Genomic DNA, 7,441 nt, shown 5'->3' with positions numbered 1-7,441 from the left:
TCAAGATTTTTGTACCATGGTACTTGAACCACCAGTGTGTCATTATTGTCAGATTTTCTGGAGCGTTTGTAATGTTCCCAAATGGGTTCTTGCACAAAACTTCACGCGGCGAATGACTGTCGAAAGGTACAGCCGCGCCAAACGATACACCGCAATGCTATTCATCCAGAAGAATCAAGTAAACGGGGTGCAGAAAGCGCGGCGGTACCTTTTATGAAGGGTTCGCCTCGGGGTTCGCCGCGTGCAATTTTCAGAAAATCAGGCATTTGATTTGAAACGGGCGTGTATCCAGCGCGATGTTCACAGGTGCCTGCCAGAGTAGACGCGTCTATACACGGTTAGATGACTTTACCCATTAATGGGTACTATGTTATTGTTGATATTATTCCCACCGTGAAAAATTCACCCATTTTCTTGAAAAAGTGCCACTACCCATTTTAATGAGTAGTGGCGCTTTTTAAAGAAAATGGGTGAATTTTTCACGGTGGGAATAATATCAACAATAACATAGTACCCATTAATGGGTAAAGTCATCTAACAGTGTAGAGGCCGCGCGAAAATTGTACGCAAGGGAATAACAATAAAAAAATAAGGAGCTTTTAAATCGAGTTTTAAATCGTATGGACGCTTCGCTTAGCATCGCACTTCGCGTCTACTCTGGCCGCATCCTTACTCATATTGGCCTACAACCAGGCTATTGACATCCTATTGTTTAGCCCATCGCCGGATCGTAGCCAGGATGTCCCGGGCTATATTTTTTTTTCATACTGCGTTTCAATAATGACAGCGGTCTATGTCCATTGATGATGATGACACCACGCTTGTCACCGGCTCGCCTACAACCATTAGGGTCTCGCCGACATTTCTCACCAACACAAACGCGGGTTCGTGGTTGCAAACAATCCCATTTGATTTTGCCGTGACAGCTGCTCGTGGTTGCAAACAAACCGAGTAAAAGTGTGAGTGAAACGTGCGTGTACGTACACGATCGCTGAAAGCCTAATAGACCAGTGCATGATGACGTAGGTTGACAGTTCACAGAGCTTTTTCTCCGGGACTTAGCCTCCGGCGCAGCTTCCGATAAAATTGTTTCGTCATTTTATTCGCATGTAGATGTCCATTGCGATTGATTTCATGCTGAATGCAAAGAATAACACTAAAATATTCGGATCACAGCAATTTTAAACTAAAAATATGAATTTTAATTTTCCCTTCGTCGATTTTTCTTCTAACACCTTGTAAACAAGCTCTGTGAACTGTCAAAATAAGTGAGGTTAAGTTAGAGTTTGCATTGGTCTATTGAGGTGGATGAAAAGGGTAAAAACAACTCAAATTTGTGTAGATTTACACGCTTGTCCGGCTGAACTCAATTTTGGGTCAGTTTAACTCAAAATCGTAAAAACTGGCTCAAGACAAAATTGAGTTAAGGCCATCGAACTCAATTTTGAGTAACGGAGGAGGATATTTAATTTTGGGTTGCTTCAACTCAAATTCACAAAATCGGATATATAGGATTTTGAGTTTGTCAAATCGAGAAAAACAATATTGCTCTTCAGTCAAAAAGGAATTAATTCGAAAACAGAGCACATACATTTATTATCAAATATAGATTGAATTACATCATATATACATACAACAAATACATATTCTGATTACTACATATAATAAAATAATAATTAAAACGTTCCTAAAATAAAATAGCTGCCGCGGGCTGCTGAAATGTTGTTAGTTAGGGTTCTAACCGTGTACCTCCACCCAAACCTCCTTTGAACCTTCATATCTGCATTAAAAAGCATCTGGATGTCGTAATAGCGATCACTGATGCTGATATCTGACGTAGTTTAAAAGGGCCGTCACCAAAGTCCCGAAACTACAATTTTCAAAATACTTGATAAGTAAATAGATTCATATGGAAACAAGAATACCTTGTCTGAATAGTTGGATTGTTGCATCATGGTTTTAGTTCTGCAACGAAACAAAACAAAATATTCAATTTGGTTGAAACTTTAGGTTATTAAAACTTGTTAAAACTCGTTAAAACTTACATGAAGTTTCTATCATCGACCGTTGGACTTCTTGAAATTTTCACTGTGAACTCATTTTTTAGTTCTGCTTCGATTTATGCAGAATGAGTCAAACTAACTCAAAATAATAATTCTCAGTTACTCAGCGTTTGACGTCTCTGAAGAAGTTATTATTTTGAGTTAAAGCGACTCAAAATTGAGTTCAGCCGGACGAGCGTGTATGGTTCCGTGTAAAAAGCATCGCATCAGCAGAGTGAAGTTGGCTGCGATGAGGATTAGGGATCCTATTTATTCATGCAGAGATATGCGAAAGCGGCCATCTTGAGCCAATCGAGCATTGAGACAGAATCTGAGCCAAATGAACATTGTTATCGTTGCGGATTGAGAGGTATTGCGATTGTAATGAAAAAGATTGTACGAAAAGTTTTGTCGAATAAACAATTTGATTTTACAATGGCAAGTAAAAGTAGTCTAGTTTATTAATGGTATTATGTTCATTTGTATTGCACTTTTATTTTAGTGATAATGCATTGTTGGATGTTAGATAACAAAATCGACTGGTGCCATCATAGGCAAAGTCATGTTCGAGCTCCAACATTTTGTGCCGCGGCAAGCACTGGCAGCGTTTGTCTACGAAAGTAACAGCGTTGCTAATTCGTCTGGAAAAGTATTCGCACATCTCTTAATATAGGATCCCTAATGAGGATGGTTACCGACACGAAATGTCAAACAACAAAGCATCCTCCAAGTCAGCTCGATCTTCTCGGCACAGACAAACAGATATGACAATCAATACAGTTTCCATCGTTTACTGATTTTAGTGGTTGAATAAAAAATCAGTAGATTGACGATAGGCCACGGCGGCGCTCATGTCGTATTCGACATGTGGGCCCGCTTGTCGAATGACGGTGTTTTTTTATTGTTTTCTGTGTTGTTTCCAGCACTTGTTGCATTCGGTTGTCATAGATTTTTTTCTGCATGAAAAAAAAATCAAATTTTCTACGGCTGTTGTCTGTGATTTTTTTCATCACAGCATTTGATTTGTTAGTTCTCTACCACCTTTTTGTTATGGCGAAGAAATTTTTATGCGCACTTTTGTTTTCGATATTTTATCAAAATTAAACACTCAATCATGCAGCAATATTGCGATTAAAGGTTGCATGAAGAAGAAGAAGTCGAAGGATGATATCTGAAAAATATTGCACGGGGAAGCATACGGGAAGTTTTTTAAAACTCTTCTCAAAAATTCTAGGAGCAATTTAATTAAAAACGGTTAGCAGTACGGGTTTGGACTTTCCTTCTACTGCATAATAAACGCAATTTTTCGATTTTATTTTTTTTTTATGATATCATCACAGACAATATCATATCATACTTGATACACAGTATAAGAAAAGTCCAACCCCGTACTGCATTCCGTTTTTAATTAAATTGCTTCTAGAATTTTTGAGAAGAGTTTGAAAAATTTTCCGTATGCTTCCACGTGCAATATTTTTCTAATATCATCCTTCGACTTCTTCTTCTTCATGCAACCTTTAATCGCCAATAACGATGTGGTATGCTTGAGATACCTGCTTGATTAAAAGGACTCGAAAAAGAATTTATTTTCAGTAACTAACCGAATATAAAAATGTTCGCATTAACGATTGCGCCCTAACACTGGTTTTAAGCTTCGATGCAGAGTACATGAGCTTTGTTCGCCAGTGACAGGCGTATGAGGCCCTTGGTTTATCTGATAGTAAAAAAGAAATTAAAGTGTCAAAATATTTTATTTTTTGTGAGAATTTCCCCGCGTGCTGCGTCTGGTTGGCTGGTTGGCTAGTCACCGGACAGACACACAGGGCTATTATATATATGTATGTATGTTTTCTAATAGGACTAATCTGCAGACCAACTTAAATTGCACAGTTGATTGGGGTTTCAGAACGAGTCTGCGCAAATCTGTAATAAATAAATATTGAGGTACGTAAAGAGCAGCAACATTTCGATTTAAAATCAAACTGTATCAGTGTCATTGCGAAATATGATAAAGAACGTGATTATAATTCCATTTTATTTAAGACAGCATACTTAAGACGAAATTTCTCGAGATAAGAGCTGATGAAGCTTATCTCATAACTTTGCTTAAATAAATACGAGACGAGCCAGCCTTGGGCCTAAAGTCTAAAAAAAACTTCGCATGAGTCAAGTAATATTCCAAAGACCTGGGTGGTGCGGATAGAATCGATTTGGTTGTCAAACTGAAGCCAAAATTTTCTATTGTGCCGGAGCCAAACATTGAAGATTGTGGTTATGTTCGTTTCTGATCTAATATTGAGAAGTATTGTTATTATTTTGGGAAAAAATAAAAATAAACTTTATTTGAGTTTTGTATTCTTTGTAACAAATATTCTCACATTATATTTCGAGTGGAAAATTAGTGGGAATGTAATTAAAAAGGACTCGTTACGAAATTTCACGAGATTCAGCAGCTGATTGGAGCATCAATGTATGTAAACAATCGTAAAGTCATGTAGAGTCTAGCGCATTTGTGCGCCCTCGTGCAGCGTGGAAAGAGAAATTCGAAGAGCGGGAAATGTTTGACAGCCAAGTAACTGCAAAATAATTTAGTTTATGGAAGTGATTTCAAAATATCCCTCTGCTCGCTTGAGCGCAGAAAAGCGGCTCTATCCGCAGCACCCAGCCAAAGACGCGATCGCAATGGATCAATCAAGGTAACTCATTTTGCACTCACCGCATCGAAACAACGGCGGCACTGTATACGCATATTTCTATTCGTGTTGTTTTGACAGAACATGTCTACGGTGGCTCGATCTGTTCGTTTCATAGCGGCAGTTTTTGCTTATTGATTGATCCATTTTCATCAGTATCGTTCAAACCGAGGTTCAAACGCTACAGTAGTGAAGTTTGAAAATATATCGAGTGTAAATTTTTAAAAAGGACACAGTAAGTCGAAATTATTTGAATCAGATTCCAGAATATTTTGACGTATACACAGCAAAAAAAGTTGTTGAATATTACATCGAAATCGCTGTTTATGCCCACAGACCGGGTTATTTTTTATACAGCTGAAACGGCATAGCGAAATTCAACATATTGAATGATTGATTTCGCTGTCGGTTAACATTTTTCTCGGATCGTTAGTATTGTTCGCCTATCGGAGACCTATATAGAGTAATGATTGGTTGTGCTGCTCGGGCCATCCGCAGCGTAATTGGTGATGGAAATATCACCAGGGGTAGCATGTCGCCTTGAATATGATCTTCCGATTCTGTGAAATGACATGACGAAAGGTGAGGCTGCTCAATCGAAATTACCAGGCTTATTTGAGATGAATCACCACCGTGGAAATAACCCCATAAAAAATTTGACAGCTCCCAAATTTCACGATCATCCGACGAAATCGGGTGACTATCAAATCGACCTATTTTCATACCGACGAAGTCGATTATCGTTGACTACTTATTTTCGTCGCCAGATTTATTGAATAAATAAATCGGTTGCTGATTTCATCGGTTAAATAATCGATTGATTGTATTTGTTGCCTATTTTGATCGCCTGATTAATGAACGTACGAAATCGGGTGCCTGTGGTTATGAATTAAAAATGAAGCAAGCTCGGAAGCAAGTGAGTATTTGATAATTAAAATATTTAAATTCGACTAATTTGAGAGTTTTTCAGACCGAGGTACGTTAAAGAACATGCCGGAAGACTGGTTTTCCGATAATTAGCAGTAATCAAGGTAAGTAATAAGTTTTGAAAGATTTTCACATCTGTGTGGATAACTGGCTCCCAGAGAAAGTTCGACAAAAGTTTGGAAATGGTTCTTTAGATACTCCAGTAGAATGTAACCATTTGACCGTATTTGAAGTAACCGGATCATTGATTAGGTTTACTTTCCTTGTGTTATTTGACAAATATCCAGTTTTCCGCGAGCGGTAATGGCCGCCAGCTTGCCTGCGGGTTAGTCTTTGATTTGACATTTCTGGAGGTCAACTGCACCCACCGCTCCGAGCATTCTGACCAATGTGGCATAAAAGAAGGTGCTGATTAAGTGGATTCAAGCCTTTTTATATACTACATTGATCAAAATTCTCGAACGGTGGGTGCAGTTGACCTCCAGAAATGTCAAATCAGAGACTAACCCGCAGGTAAGCTGGCGGCCATTACCGCTCGCGGAAAACTGGATATGGAGAAAAAAAGTCCGAAGCAAAATTTTCCCACGATCTGCGGCTGCAGTTGAAGATAGATATTTAGTCACAGTTTAAAACGGGAAGGTGACAATTTTTGTCGTAAAGAGATGGGATATTTGATCCGTGCCGATATTTTGTAACTTTCACTCTAGAAAATACATCCAACTAAATACCTGAAAACAAAAGGATATTTTCCAAAATGTCATTAAATAGTTTTAAAAAAATATAAAGATTGAGAGTACATAAAGGTAGCATTCGTTGAAACATGGGGGCGTACTACATATTCGAGGTGGAAAACTATCTTGCCGGATGATCGCGTCCTAAGGTCCACGTCCTAAGTATTAAAAGATTTCATTCGATTTCAGTGTGTATTCCTAGAAAACTTCATAATTTTATTTACGTAATTCCTTATTTTTCTTGCAGAATCATGAAGTTTGAGGCGATCCCGCTCGATCGAAAAAGTGTTCGTGCACTCTTGTCTGGGTCAAGATCTTCGGAAGTATGGACATTCCTCGAATAATTGTCCAAGGCATCCATTAAATCGATTAAACACCCTATTTGGTCGGATTACAATATTTTGCACACCGATCAATCTCTAGATTTAATCTGATACACTAGATGATGAAATTAAATAAACCGATTTAACCCCATATTTCGTCTGCTGTTAATTATTTTCCTCATAAATTAATCTATAGACAAAGTCTGACCTGCTCCCTGGTGAATTTTAATGAAGCGATTAAACAACCTACTTTGTCTGATTTGAATATTTTATACATCAATAAATCTATATATTTGATCTAATCTGATCTACGATGAAATTTAATAAATCGATTAAACACCCTATTTCGCCTGATTTCATTATTTGCCACACCGATCAATCTATAGATTATTTCTGATTTGCTCAATAATAATTTTTAATAACTCGATTAATTCTCGCGTGATTTTTGAAAACGTCGTAAGTCCAAAAGAGAGACTCTCTTTGTTTACTTTCTCTTTCGATTATTACAAAGCCATACTAACATTTATATTGGATTTTCCAGTACCGATCTAAAGAAAATAGCTTTGTCTAGTGTGCTGAGGTGAAAATATTGCAACAAATTTTAAACTAGCCTAGATATTAGCAAAAGAGAGCGTAATAAAAGAGAGTCTCTCATTTGGACTTACGACGTTTTCAAAAATCACGCGAGAATTACTCTATTTCATCTGGTTTCATGGGTTTCATCA

The 7,441-nt window shown here is 37.7% G+C and overlaps 1 long non-coding RNA gene across 1 annotated transcript; it reads left to right on the top strand.

Moving 5' to 3' along the window:
* The first annotated feature begins 3,904 nt into the window (after positions 1-3,904).
* LOC134219528 (uncharacterized) lies at positions 3,905-6,869 on the top strand. Its single transcript, XR_009981601.1, has 3 exons — positions 3,905-3,986; positions 4,086-4,970; positions 6,641-6,869. It is a non-coding gene; the product is annotated as an uncharacterized LOC134219528 (long non-coding RNA).
* The last annotated feature ends 572 nt before the right edge of the window (positions 6,870-7,441 follow it).

This window comes from Armigeres subalbatus, chromosome 3, assembly GCF_024139115.2.
Source record: "Armigeres subalbatus isolate Guangzhou_Male chromosome 3, GZ_Asu_2, whole genome shotgun sequence".
NCBI lineage: Eukaryota > Metazoa > Arthropoda > Insecta > Diptera > Culicidae > Armigeres > Armigeres subalbatus.
This window is presented reverse-complemented; position numbering and strand designations above follow the sequence as displayed.